This window comes from Diabrotica virgifera, chromosome 4, assembly GCF_917563875.1.
Source record: "Diabrotica virgifera virgifera chromosome 4, PGI_DIABVI_V3a".
Lineage (NCBI taxonomy): Eukaryota > Metazoa > Arthropoda > Insecta > Coleoptera > Chrysomelidae > Diabrotica > Diabrotica virgifera.
The window spans coordinates 200,035,352-200,051,293 of record NC_065446.1 but is presented as its reverse complement, the minus strand read 5'-3'; positions in this window follow the sequence as shown (position 1 = coordinate 200,051,293).

Genomic DNA, 15,942 nt, shown 5'->3' with positions numbered 1-15,942 from the left:
ATCATAACATATTCACCAGGGACTCCTTTCTTATTGAGTGCCCACCACAGAATCTCTCGAGTAACTCTATTGTATGCTTTCTCAAGATCATTGAACACAATATGAGCGCGTTTGTTTCTTTACTCCTGTATTTTTCCATCTACTCTTTCCCATATTTTCATGGTAATAAAGCTATTATTTATTTATTTATTTATGGTGTGGCTAAGCAGTTTTATAGCCCTGTAGTTTGTACATTGTTGTATAACTCCCTTGTTTTTGTAGACAGGTAGTGGTATACTGCTTCTCCATTCGTCTGGCATTTGCCCAACTTCCATAATTCTATTAAATAAACCTGCTAGCTGTTATTTTATGTTTCATGAATTTTTTTCGTTAGTCTACTTGGTTTCATACCCATCGGATGTCCATAATTGTTTGGTTATCCCTCTTATTGACTCATTTCTTATTCATTTGGTCTTTCCAACTATAGCTCGTAGATGTGTCATCTCCATTGCGTTTATCCTACTTATTATGCCTTTTCTGCAAAGTGCAATTGTTACTCGTGTACAGTATCTTCGGTATCACAATCGTATTATACAGTGTGGAAGGCACTTATGGAATAAAATTATTTCGAGACTCGTCGATTTTTAAATAAAAATGTGCACTTTCTAAACATAAATTTAAATGTACATCCTTGCAAGTCTAGCAGAGCCCATATGCTTTATTTTTAATGGAACACCTCATATGTTCTTATATTTTTAAAAGCTGCTCAACAACCTGATTTCAGTGAGCTATATCGTGTAGGGTATATTATGAACAATACAGGGTGAAATTTTGAAATTAACAAGTATGGAAACCACTTATGGAATAAAACTGTTTGTGTCCTTATTTTAAAAAATTATAAAAAATACTGGCATACGTCAACATTTAAATTCAAATAGGCGCTTTACAAACAAAAATTTTAATATACAGGGTGATTCACGTAAGTACAGTATAGTCCATGATTTTTAGTTTTAATGGATCACCCTGTATTTTTTTTATATTCTTAGAATCTGCTAAACAACCTCATCTCAAAAAAGTATATTATGTATGGTCCATTATGAATATACAAGGTGAAATTTTGAAATTACATTTATAAATTTTGTCAGGACATGAAATACAAAACCCAATAGATTTAATGCTTAGTTTAGAAAATGTATGCCTTTATTTAGCTAATTTAAAAAATAATACTGTTATTCAAAGCATGATAAATTATTATTAATTTCAAAATTTTACGTAGGTATTTAATATCTTGACGAAAATTATACATAATTTTAAAATTTCACCTTGTTTTATTCATAACAGATCCTACATAATTAATAGGTGTACACTTTTTTGATGTGAGGTTGTTTAGTAGATTCTAAAAATATAAAAATATACAGGGGGATCCTTTAAAACTAAAGATCATTAACTATGCCGTACTTGCGTGAATCACCCTGTATATTTTAATTTGTGTGTAAAACGCCCATTTGAATTTAAAAGTTGATATGTCCCAGTATTTTTCATAATTTTTTAAAATAAGGACACAAATAATTGTATTCCATAAGTGGTTTCCATACTTGTTTCTTTCAAAATTTCACCCTGTATTATTTATAATACATCCTGCATGGTATTGTTCGTTGAAATCGGGTTGCTAAGCAGCTTTTAAAAATATAAGAATATACAGGGTGTTCCATAAAAAATAAATGTTATGGACTCTGCTAAACTTGCAAGGATCACCATGTACATTTAAATTTATGTTTAAAAAGTGCACATTTTTATTTAGAAATCGACGGGTCTAAGCATTTTTTATAATTTTTTGAAACAAGGACAGAAATAATTTTATTCCATAAGTGCCTTCCACCCTGTATATTGTCATTTTTGTTTCTTGAGACCATACTTTTTTTCTCAGATCTGGCGCTAGTGCGTAGTACAGTTTGTTCGACTTTTTGTTCTGGTTGTTACTTCGAAGTCTACTTCTGCACAATTGGTAATTACCCTTCCAAAATAATCATAAAATATGCTGTAATTCTGTATTTCCAGTTGAGTATTTTTGCATTTTATATTTATTTCATTTTTTTCCTTTTCGCTGATGACCATTATTTTACTTTTTGTTTTCGATGTTAATTTCCATTTTTAGTTTCTTTATTCCCTCTGTCCATATGTTTTTACATTTTGGTCACAGAATCTGCTATAAGGACTATGTCATCCGCATACAATAATGCTTCCATTTTTACTGGCTAGAATCTTTAATATCCTATTATTGTCCGCCTTTGATTGGTTCTTTCTCCAGTATTTCTAATCAATTCATTTATGAATATTAGAATCGTAGCGAGCTAAGACTGTCTCCTTGTTTGATACCTCTTTCCCAATAGAATTCTTCAGACCTTTCTCCTGCTATCTGTACACGTCCTTTTACTACTCTGTGAATACTTTTAATTATTTTTATCAGCGTAATTGGTACTTTCATTTCCTGCAAACATTGCCATATAATTATTCTTTCTATAGAGTGCTGCTCTCAGATCTAAGAATTCCAGGATGAGCTTTCCCCCGAGTCAATACTTTTTTCTATTTTTTATCTACCTCTTGTCTTAGCATCTTCTCTGCTATTTTCGTATATATTTTAAAAAATACCAATGACAAATATATTGCTCTATAATTTTTGCTGTTGAAGAGTTCTCATTTTTTGTCCCTTTGTATATTTCTTATAGCCGGTTTATCCCTTCTTCTCCCATGTATTTTACCATACCAGGTCTATGTCATTATTCCATCCAGCTTTTTCAGTTTTTATGTTGGATATTTGCTGTATTATTTCTTTTCTATTTCTTTGTTCTCGCCATCTAGACCAGGGCGCATCTGTAAAGATATTAGTACATTTGGACGTTGAGAGGTGACTCAAATTTTTTTGCAGAAATTGCTTGAAAATAACTTAAATAATAATATTTGAGTTATCCTCCCTCTCAAAAAGGTCCGGAACATTGTTTAAATAATCAAAATGTCAAAAAATGAAGGAAAAATTCGATTTTTTTCTTGGTTTTTTGATTATAACTACAAAAGTGTTCATTTCTGAGAAAAGTTGTACTAACATAAAAGTTGCACATTTAAATTTCCTACAATATAGAATTAGTTATAAATTTAAAAAATAGTCACCCTTGTTGCAAAATAGCAATAATTGCGAAAAAACCATACAAAAACAAGTATTCGCATTTTATGTTTTTCAACCATTTATGCTACAATAGGACCTTCATATTTTACCCAGAAAAACATTATGATACAGTAAGATAATACTTTAAGTTTCATTAAGATCGATTTAATAGATTTTGCAAAATAAATATTGCAATCCAGCTTTCGCAAAAAAAATCATTTTTTCAAAATGTTACAGGACTCAAAATGAAGCAGATAGCAAGTTGAAATTTTTTTTGCGTATAGAGGTGTACTGTACCTTTCATTTTCAATTTGCAAAATCAAAATCGATTAACTAGCACGGCGTCAGGAATTTTTTTAAATAAACATTAATTATTGGTGCTACGCGCAGGACAGCGGATAGTTTGCTCTGATTGGGCATTCCAGTGACCTTTGATAATGATTGAGACATTTTAATTCTTATTACATTTCGATATAAATAAATAAATTTGTTTATTGCACAATAAACACATACTCTCTCCTTTGAAATAATACTTTTTTTTAGCAAAAACTTTCTTTGTTCATATATTTTAACTTAGAGAATAAAAATTTATTATTTTTAAACATATGCAATTCTTTAAACAATATTTCACAAACAATAATAAAACTAGTTTGATTTTTGTGGAATTAAAATATTAAAATACAACAAAATATAGAGTAAGAAAAGAAGTTTATCTATATTAGATAAAGATTGGAAGAAATTTTGGTGGAAATCAACTTGTGTGAATCGAACACCGCTGTCCTGCGCGTAGCAACAAAAATTAAAAATTTCCTGACGCCGTGGTAATTAATCGATTTTAATTTTGCAAATTGCAAATGAAAGGTACAGTACACTTCTATAAGCAAAAAAAATCAACTTGCTATCTGCTTTATTTTCAGTCCTGTAACATTTTGAAAAAATGAATTTTTTTTGCGAAAGCTGGATTGCAATATTTATTTTGCAAAATCTATTGAACCGATCTTAAGAAAACTTAAAGTTTTGTCTTACTGTATCATAATGTTTTTCTGGGTTAAATATGAAGGTCCTATTGTAGCATAAATGGTTGAAAAACATAAAATGCGAATACTTGTTTTTGTATGGTTTTTTCGCAATTATTGCTATTTTGCAACAAGGGTGACTATTTTTTAAATTTATAACTAATTCTATATTGTAGGAAATTTAAATGTGCAACTTTTATGTCAGTACAACTTTTCTCAAAAATGAAAACTTTTAAAGTTATAATCAAAAAACCAATAAAAAAATCGGATTTTTCCTTCATATTTTGACATTTTGATTTTTTAAACAATGTTCCGGACAATTTTGAGTGGGAGGATAACTCAAATATTATTATTTGAGTTATTTCCAAGCAATTTCTGCAAAAAAATTTGAGTCACCTCTCAACGTCCATCTCAAAACAGATGCGCCCTGGACTAATCGGATATGTTTCATTTCTAACGTCTGTTTTGTAATTTTTAATAGTTATTTAAGATATAAGCGTTAAAAGTACACGTTTAAGGCACGCATGTGACAGTTTGCAGAATGAACCAAGTGAGTTCTGCAATTCACATGAGTGCCTTAAAAATGTACTTTTTAATACGCATATCATACAATATTTTTTCTACAAACGTAATTACAGGACAATATCTACAAAAACTTTTACTTGAACATTCCATTTTTATATTTTTTTGACATTACATCAAAATTGCCTATACGGTCAATACGAACTGCAGTGCCTTAAAAATTTTAAAGCACTAGTCCCTTAAAGTACCATTTTTAACGCTCGTATAGAGTGCTAAAAATTACATTTTTCTACAACCACTATTCAAAGTGCACTTTTCTGCACGGTTTTATGTTAGCAAACTTGATATTTTCTCACAGTATAAGATATTTGACATTAGTGTGCAGACAAGTGACGTTTCTGTGCCGCAAAGTGACGTTTCTGTACCGCAAAGTTCTTTTCTGCACAGTTGACTACCTCATTCTGAGTAACGTTATATTCTGTTTACATCCGACCGTGGACTACCGCATTCTGAGTAACGTTATATTCTGTTTACATGCGTGGTTAAATTTTAGACAAATATATAACCTATAAGACAATTATTATATTTAACTATAGCATAGAAACTAAAAAATGGATGTTACAACTGTTTTATTTTACAATTTTATTCTTATTAAACATTTTATAATTATCAAATAACCAATAAGGATTTAACAACCTGTGCAAGAGACGTCGAATGAAGTAGGTTTTGTGTAAATCCGTGACTGCATAAATATAATGTCAATAATGTGTAATAATTGTTTAAATTTAAACAAATTAAGGCAGTGCATTAATTTTTTAACTGATTTCTGTGCAATTTATTTAGGTATAAGGAATTTAAATTGATTAGTAGGTATTAATTAAATACAGTTTAAAATTTATCACATAGGTACCTATTATAATTAATCGTCGTTTGGAAATTGTGATTTTTATTTTTAGGAAAAACTGTGCTTGTAGAAAAAGTATAGTGTGAAACACGTGCAGAAAGGTAATTTCTCACTCGTTTGAATTGCGGCACTCGCTTGCGCTCGTACCGCAACTTTTCAAACTCGTGAGAAATTAGTACCTTTCTGCACTTGTTGCACAATATACTATTTTAACACGGTTGTAGAAAAATGTATTTTCGTAGTAAATCTTTTCATATTTCAGCTATATGTTCTGCATTTGTCTAGATTTTGTTTATTGTATCGCTTGCTGTTGTTATTGCTTTATGTTTTTATTTTCTTTCTAATTAATCTAATCTAATATTTACTAATAATCATATCTCATTGATTAAGACGTTGTCAGCAATATTAATCTTACACACATTTTTTGTTTAAGTTTTTATTCAAACTGTTTTGTTTTATTATAGACCTGGATCCCGCGTACCAAAAAAATTGATTAATAGCAAGCTGAAAATTTGTTAATAGCTTAACCGTGTCAAGTCGGACAAATTTTAATGTATGGGAACACTGTAACAGGGGAAGTTTTTATTTTGGAACACGTTAAAAATTTGGAACGTTAGACTACGAAAACGTTCCATGTATTTTATCGGACAGAACTTCCAATTGATTTGTTACCATTTCATTTACGAGCAAACTGGTGTTTAGCACCAACTGGGCATTTTAATGAGTGGAACACGAAGAACATGTCAAATGACAGGAATCATATTAGTATGATAAAATTGATCCAAATAATGGCATAACCCAGACATCCAAAGTGAAAGTTATCCTCCAACACCAAATTGTTCTATATAGTCCACATAATGTTCAGAAAAAAGTCACACCATTTTGAGCGTCGGGTTTGGGGGTAGTTTTTTATGTTTTTCGTCAATATTTCTAAAACTATGCGGTTTAGCATGAACCACCCTCTATACAAAAATGTTCTACATTAAATTCGAAATAAAAAAGGTCCTATTCATAATCCTTCTAAAATGAACGGTTCCAAAGTTACAGAGGTAGTATAGTGTAATTGGTCCAAAAGACACCTAACCCAGGCATCAAAAGTAAAAGTTTTCCTCCAACACAAAACTGTTCTATATGGTCCACATATTGTTCTGTAAAAAGTTACATCATTTTGAGCGTCCGGTTTGAGGGGGAGATGGGAGAGAAGTCGGTAAATTAGTAGTTTTGTTACGTTTTTCGTCAATAGTTCTAAAACTATGCTCTACCGTAAAGAATGTTCTAAACAGAAATGTTTTGCATAAAATTTAAAACAAAAAAGGTTCTATAGATAATTGTTATAAAACCAACTATTCCACAGTTACGGAGGGTGAAAAGTGGAGGTTTTCGATACTTTTTATATTATTTGGAAAATTGATGGTTATTTTGGGTGGTGAGGTTGACGCTTCTTCAAGGGCTTATTACTAACATACCATCGGCCACTGAAATAGCAAATTTTATTTACAAAAAATTTCTTTCATCAGAAATAATATTAGAAATTGCCCAAAAAAATATAAAAATATCGAAAACCTCCAATTTTCACCCTCCGTAACTCTGGAACGGTTGATTTTAAAACAACTATGTATTGGACCATTTTTGTTTTAAATTTTATGTAGAAAATTTGAGTATAGAATATGATTTACGCTAAAGCTTAGTTTTAGAAATATTGACGAAAAACGTAAAACAACTACTAATTTACCGACTTCTCCCCCATCTCCCCCCAAACCGTACTCTCAAATTGGTGTAACTTTTTACTGAACAATATGTGAACCATATAGAACAATTTTGTGTTGGAGGAAATCTTTTACTATTATGGATTTCTGGGTTAGGCCTTTTTTGGACCAACTATAATATACTATCTCCGTAATTTTGGAACCGTTCATTTTAGAAGGATTATGCATGAGGCCTTTTTTATTTCAAATTTTATGTAGAATATTTTTGTATGGAAGGTTGTTTATGCTAAACTGCATAGTTTTAGAAATATTGACGAAAAACTTAAAAAACTACGAATTTACCGATTTCTCCCCCTCTCCCCCCCAAACCCGACGCTCAAAATGGTGTGACTTTTATCTGAACATTATGTGGACCATATAGAAGAATTTGGTGTTGGAGGATAACATTCACTTTGGATGTCTGGGTTTGGGTCTAGTCATATCATACTATTGGGACACCGGGCGAAATCCCATTGAAAATTAGCCTTGTTCCTGTACGCGGGGCTCTACAGGAATCGACAACGATCCCCAGCTACTCGTGGGAATAAATATGAATACTCACCAACATGCAAGGCAAGCACGGTGTTTAAATGCCACAAACCCGACCAGTGTAAACCAACCCTATTCAAAGTGCGTCAAAAATATAAACCTCAACATCGCCACATATAATGCTCGGTCGCTCTCTACCGAAGAAAGGTTCGAAGAAATGGAGGAAGAACTTTCAAAAGTGAATTGGGATATTGTGGGTATCAGCGAAGTTAGAAAAAAAGGAGAGAATCTTATCTCACTCCCATCAGGCCATCTGTGGTACTACAAAGGAGAAGAGGCATCGACAGTCGGAGGAGTCGGCTTCTTTGTTCACAAAAGAATTGCGAACAGAATTGTGTCAATAAACCAAATATCAACAAGGGTGGTCTACTTAAACATCAAAATGAGCACCAGATATATCATAAAGTTCATTCAAGTATACGCACCTACTACAGGCCATTCAGATGAAGAAGTCCAAATATTCTACGACCAAATATCCTGTGCAATCAAGGAAAATCCTGGCCACTTCTTAATAATAGGCGGTGATTTCAACGCCAAAATAGGTACCAAGGAAGACCCCTCTGAAATAATATTGGGAAATTTTGGAAGCGAAGGCAGAAATGATAGAGGCAAACAACTGTTAACTTTTCTTTTGGAAAACAATCTCTATCAAATGAACAGCTTCTTTAAAAAGAAAAAACACAGAAGATGGACCTGGGAAAGTCCAGATGGAAAAACAAGGAACGAAATCGACTATTTCTTAACAAATAAAAAAGAATTATTTAAAGACGTAAATGTGTTAAACCAGTTCAGCACAAGCAGTGATCACAGGTTAGTAAGAGCTAAAATAACGATATCGATCGAAAAGGAAAGACTCAAAATGATAAATAAGAAACACACAAAGAAATGGGTAAAACCAACTAATATTCAGGAGTTCGAAAAATATATTAATGATACATTGAAAGATACAACAACAACAGACATTAATATACTGAACAAGCAAATAATCACCACAATACAACAGGCTCAAACTAAATACTGTCCAACAAACCAAAAAGATGAAAAACTAAGTCAACCTACTAAAACCCTTATAGAACTAAGACGACAGATGAAAGGAGATACAAGTTCCAGCAAAGAAGCGCTAAATCAAATAAATAAGACTATCACAAAGTCAATAAGAAAAGACATAAGAAACTACAATGTAGAAAAAACAAAACAAGCAATAGAGCAAAATAAGAACATGAAAGTTTTGAAGAACGTAAGCGTACAAAAAGGAAAAATAGAAATCAACAAACTAAGAAACAGAACTGGAAAAGAAACTACAAACAGAGATGAAATATTAACAATAGTCGAAGAGTTCTACACAGAGTTATACAAATCAAGAAAAAAAGATGACAATGCGCAACCTCCAATTACAGTAAAAACTGGGGTATTAAATCAAGGATCGGATTTAATGCCCGATATAACAAAATCAGAGATCAAAGAGGCTCTGAAGAAAATGAAAAATAATCGAACCTCAGGTGAAGATGGAATAGTATCAGAAGCACTAAAAATTGGAGGAAATATACTACTTGAAAAAATTAAACAACTTTTCAATATCTGCCTTCACAACGCCAATATTCCAACAGACTGGAACAACGCTACTATGATTCTATTACACAAAGCAGGAGACAAAGCCAATTTAGAGAATTACAGACCGATTAGCCTCCTCAGCCATTTATATAAGTTATTTACGCGAATAATAGTTAAGAGAATGGATAGAAAGTTAGAGACTTATCAACCAAGGGAACAGGCTGGATTCCGAAAAAATTACGGAACAAATGACCATCTACAAAGTATAAAAACCCTGATAGAGAAAGTAGTGGAATACAATAAACCCCTAGTTCTACTTTTTATCGATTTTCATAAAGCCTTTGACACAGTTGAACTTAGCAAAATATTACAGGCGCTTAAAGAATGCAGGCTAGAATATAGGTATACAAAATTATTACACAAAATATACTTACAGGCAACAACCACTGTCAAATTACATACTAACAGTAATCGCATAAAAATAGAACGGGGGGTTAGACAAGGAGACCCAATGTCACCTAAACTTTTTAATACGGTCTTAGAACATGCTTTCAAGAGTTTGGATTGGATGACAAACGGAATAAAAATAGATGGAGAATACCTAAACAACTTACGTTTCGCCGATGATATAGTCATAGTAGCTGAGGATCTAGGTATGGCAAGAGAGATGGTACAAGAACTCGTTGTAGCTACAGAAAATGTAGGTTTAAAATATAAACATCTCGAAAACAAAAATAATGACAAATTTGGTACCCAACCAGAACATCAGTATTGGTGGGAAGGAAATAGAACTCGTAGATAGATATAAATACCTGGGACATGAAATTACGATTGGCAGGGATAACCAGACTCATGAGCTGAAGAGAAGAATCGGTCTTGGGTGGGCAGCATTTGGAAAACTGAGAGAAACTTTTAAAAGTGAGTTACCCACATGTCTAAAGAGAAAGGTATTCGATCAGTGCGTCCTCCCAGTCTTGACGTACGGATCAGAAACACTTACCTTAACTAAAGCCTCGGCTACCAAACTAAGAGTCACGCAGAGAAGAATGGAGCGGTCAATGTTAGGAATAACTCTGCGAGACAAAATCAGAAACGAAGAAATCAGGAGAAGAACAAAGGTGACTGACGTCATCGAGAGGATAGCCAGGTTGAAGTGGAGATGGGCAGGACACGTAGCCAGAATGACAGATGGGCGATGGACGAAGAGGTTATTGGAATGGAGGCCAAGAGAAGACAAGAGAAGCGTCGGTCGACCGCCTACAAGATGGACTGACGACTTAAGAAAGGTAAATAAAAACTGGATGAGGGCGGCGCAGGATAGATGGGGTTGGAAACGAGGGGAGGAGGCCTATGTTCAGCAGTGGACTTTTGAGGCTGGATGATGATATCATACTATATTGGTTAGTAATAGGAGTCTGATTTTTGCATGAAAGTCTAATGAAAGGGTAACAAATCAATTGGATGTTCTGTCCGACAAAATACATGGGACGTTTTAGTAATATGACTTTCCAGATTTTTTAAACTGTTCCAAAATTAAAACTTAACCTGTTACAGTGTTCCCATACATCAAAGTTTGTCCGACTAGACACCGTTAAGCTATTAACAAATTTTCAGCTTGCTATTAATCAACTTTTTTTTTGGTACGCGGGATCCAGGCCTATTATATTTTACGAAACAATCTGTACAGGAAGTGTCACTTGCAGAAATTACATAAAAATTTTAATAAAAAATTCCAATCATCCTTTAGAAGAATTAAATTTCAATATCGTACAATTTACTTTTTATTTTGTGGGAGGTATAAATTGTTTTAATAACTCTTTTTCTGTCAAGTACAGCCACGAACGGAAAAAAGATGGTCGAAAGATAAAGATGATACAATTTATATTTCAATGAAAATTCGCTTGTGTTGAGTATAGTTCGCGCTGAAAAGGGAAGTAAAAGGGCTAAAAGGGGATAGGGGGATGAATACATGCGGAATACAAAATGAAAATACAATTTATGTGTTCCTGAGCTGTTCTATGGAATGACTATAAGGTGTATTCAATTCGTAATACGAGGTTAACCTAAGAAGTTATTTTAAAACTAAAAATAAAAAATTTCTAAATAAATAATATCAGAAACTACTAAATAAACAGAGAAAAGAAGAAAATGCACAGCACAAATGCATAGTAGTTTATATCTTTTATAAAATAAAGGGGTTTCCAGTATTTTGTCAAACTAAATGTGCATTATCAATGACATTATTATTTTAATAGTCGAAGGAAATGAAACTGAAAAAATGGCAAAACCTCGCAATTTTTTTGTCCAGCATCGATTTGTACAAACATTTGAGATTAGGCTCATTTCACCCTCTAATTCATTTTCTATATTAGGCCGTTGTACGTTTTTGGTTTTTTAAGGGTAAAAACTACCCCTAATTGTAAAAAATTATAAATAACATTTTAAACTTCAATATTGTCAACATTTGGTTCTTATTTGTTAGATAATGATTGTTTTATGTTTTAAGATATAATCACATAATATTTCAACCCTTACAATCACCCTTGTTGGAGCTATCTATAAAAAATTGACTTATTCTAAAAGAATAATTTCGGCTTACATCGTTGTAGATAAAAATTTGGGATAAGGATAATTTCACCCTGTACTTCATATTCTATATTATCTCAAGGTTTTTAGATGTGTAACCTGCCCCTTATTGTCAAAAATTATATAAAAATATTGTAAACTTTAATATGGCTAAAATTTGGTTTTGATTGGTTAAATAATGATTGTTTTATGCTAAAGGATCATCATCATTCTCTTTGCCTTATTCCTATGCGGGGTCGGCTTCCCTAATTGCATTTCTTCACACAATTCTATCTTGGGTCATATCAATGTTAATCCCCTTTACCAACATGTCATGCCTTATCGTCTCCCCCCAGGTCTTCTTTGGTCTTCCTCTCCTACTCCTTCCAGGAACCTGCACTTCAGCTATTCTTCGTATTGGGTGATTAACATCTCGACGTTGAACATGACCAAACCATCTTAACCTATGCTCTCTCATTTTGGCATCAATTGGTGCCACACCTAGACTTCCCCTAATATACTCATGTCTAATTTTATCCTTCTTTGTCACTCCACTCATCCATCTAAGCATTCTCATTTCCGCCACATGCATTCGTTGTTCCTCTTTCTTTTTCACTGCCCAACATTCAGTTCCGTGCATCATAGCCGGTCTTATGGCTGTTTGATAGAATTTTCCCTTCAGCTTCATTGGAATTTTTCTGTCACACAACACACCACTCGCTTCTTTCCACTTGATCCATCCAGCCCTAATTTTACTGCATGCATCTCCATCGATTTATCCATTGCTCTGTAATACAGATCCTAGGTACTTAAAACTATTGCTTTTCACAATCATTTCACCATCCAAAGATACCGTTTTATTTGTAATAATTCCATTTTTAAATGAACATTCCAAATACTCTGCTTTTGTCCTACTAAGTTTTAAACCTTTTTCCTTTAGAGCTTGTCTCCACTGTTACAGTTTTTGTTCTAAGTCTCTTTCACTGTTTCCTATTAACACTACATCATCAGCATACATTAGACACCATGGAATTCTACCCTGTAGTTTCGCTGTTATCTGGTCCAAAATTAATGAGAATAAATAAGGACTAAGCACCGAGCCTTGGTGCAATCATATTTTCACCTGAAATTTATCAGTCTCTCCCACACCTGTTCTAACACTAGTGGTTACTCCCTCGTACATATCTCTCACAATGTTTACATATTCGCCAGGGACTCCTTTCTTATTGAGTGCCCACCACAGAATCTCTCGAGGAACTCTATCGTATGCTTTCTCAAGATCAATGAATACCATATGAGCGTTGGTCTCTTTATTCCTGTATTTTTCCTTCAGTTGCATTACAATGAAAATTGCATCTGTTGTTGATCTGCGCTGCATAAAGCCAAATTGATTATCGGATATTTCGGTTTCTTCACGTATCCGTCTATCAATTACTCTCTCCCATATTTTCATGGTGTGGCTAAGTAGTTTTATAGCCCTGTAGTTTATGCATTGTTGTATGTCTCCCTTGTTTTTATAGACAGGTACTAATATACTGCTTCTCCATTCATCTGGCATTTGTCCAACATCCATAATTCTATTAAATAGACCTGCTAGCCAACTTATTCCTGTCTCTCCCAGTGCTCTCCATACTTCCCCAGGAATATCATCTGGTCCGACTGCTTTTCTTTTCTTTATTTTTTGAAGCGCTTGAACCACTTCCTCGTTTGTTATTCTGGTAACCATTGCTGTTACAGTCTCCGTTCACTCCACAGGCTGTCTGTCAAATTCTTCATTTAATAAATTGTCAAAATACTTTCTCCATCTCTCTTTGACATCATTTTCGAGAATTAGTGTTTTATTTTTTTTTTATCTCGGATACATCTAATCTGATTAAAATCTCTTGCTAGCTTTGCTCTCTGTTTGGCTATTTTATAAATATCTTTGCTTCGCCTTCTCTGGTATCAAGTTGATTGTATAGGTTTGAATACGCTTCTGCTTTAGCTTTTGCTACTGCTACTTTTGCTTCCTTTTTGGCGACCATATCGTTTTGAAGATCTATGTCCGATCTGGTTTCTTGCCACATTTAAAATATAATTTTCCCTTCTCTTTTATTTTTCCTTGTACTTCATTTGACCACCACCAAGTCTCTTTATCCTCAAACTTTTTTCCTGACGTTTTCCCAAGTATTTCAATAGCCGTCTCTCTAATAATATTGGCCATTTTTCTCTAAATTGTGTTAGGGCTTCCTTTCATGTTCCAACATATTTTTTCTACTATTCTTTCCCTGAATAGACCTTCCTTCTCATCTTTGAGCATCCACCACTTGATTTTTTGTGGTCCTCTCCGATATTTTTGTTTAGTTTCGCTTTTTACTTCGATGTCCAGAACAAGCAGCTTATGTTGTTGGCTTACTGTCTCACTAGCTATTACCTTGCACTCCTTGCATTCACGTATGTCTTCTTTCCTTATCATGAAGTAGTCTATTTGGGATTGATGTTGTCCACTTTTGTAGGTAAAAAGTTGAGTTTCTCTCTTTTTAAAGAATGTGTTAACAATCGCCATATCCAATGCTGTTGCTAATTCTAGCATGTTATCTCCAGCTTCATTTCTAGTTCCAAAGCCTAATCCCCTCCTAAACCTCCTATTATAACTTTCTCCTCTGCTGGAATATCACTCAGTACGTCTCCTAATTGGTCATAGAAAGCTCCTCTTTCATTCTCACCCAGACCTGTTTGGGAGAATACACACACACACACAACATTCAATACCTCTTTATCAATTACAAATTTCACTGACATCGTTCTATCACTCGTTCTTACAACTTCTACTACGTTATCTTTCATTTCACTATCAGCAATTATACCAACTCCATTTCTAGTGTTACTACTCCCTACATACCACAATTTATATCCGTCACCCAGTTCTTTCGCCTTTTGTCCTTTCCACCTAGTTTCTTGAATACAAGCAATTTGAACTCCTCTTCGTTTGAGCGCATCCACTAACTCCAGACTCTTACCTGTAAGATTACCAAGATTCCAAGACCCTATCCTGATTTTTCTAACCTGTAATGGTGTTCCCCCTGAGATAGTCTTCACCCGGAGATCCGAACGGAGGATCATTTTACTTCCAGAACATTTTACCTCAGGAGATGCCATTATTTCAGTATAAGTTTTTATTGCGTTTGGAGAAGGTCTTTTCATTATTCTGGCCTGAAAAGATTTTTGGATATTTGATGCCTGCATGCCTTTTCTATCAGCACCATACCCTGCCCTGCACGTTTAGCCAATACACCACCAATGCAACCAAAGTGCAGTATTACCCCACACCCGCCTGCATTTGTATAGGCCAGGATCCCTACTGTAAGGACTGCCCTATAAGTCAATGTATTGTTGCCCATATCCCGCCACTAGGAGGCACGTAATTTACTCGGGATACTGTTTTATGCTAAAGGATATAATATAATAATATTTCAACCTTTAAAAACCACACTTAGTAATATTGAATTTTTATAAATAGATAAATCTATACAGAAAAAAAGTAGAATTAAAGAATCACAAAAACATTTTTATTTACACTCATATACGAATTTACAAATATGTACAAATACAAATACAATTAGTTTTTTAGTCATCTTCCAGGATACTAACCGGTTCTGTGGTATCATATGTATATGTTACTGTTAAAACCCGATTTCAGTTAAAACCCGAATTTACTAGGAAAAACTAGTTTTAACTATGCGCCTTAGACAATTCTAGTTTTAACTGGTCAAAACTAGATTTGACTGCTAAATTCAGTTAAAATTAAAAATCCCAAACACATTTCATTTAGAATAGTTTATACTAGTTCAAACTAGATTTTACTGGAATTACTAGTGAATACCAGTTAAAATAGTTGCGAGAAGAGACAAAAAATACGATTTGGCTTGTTCGGGATAGGATTAGTGACGAAGGCGGCTGGTCGGTAAGGAT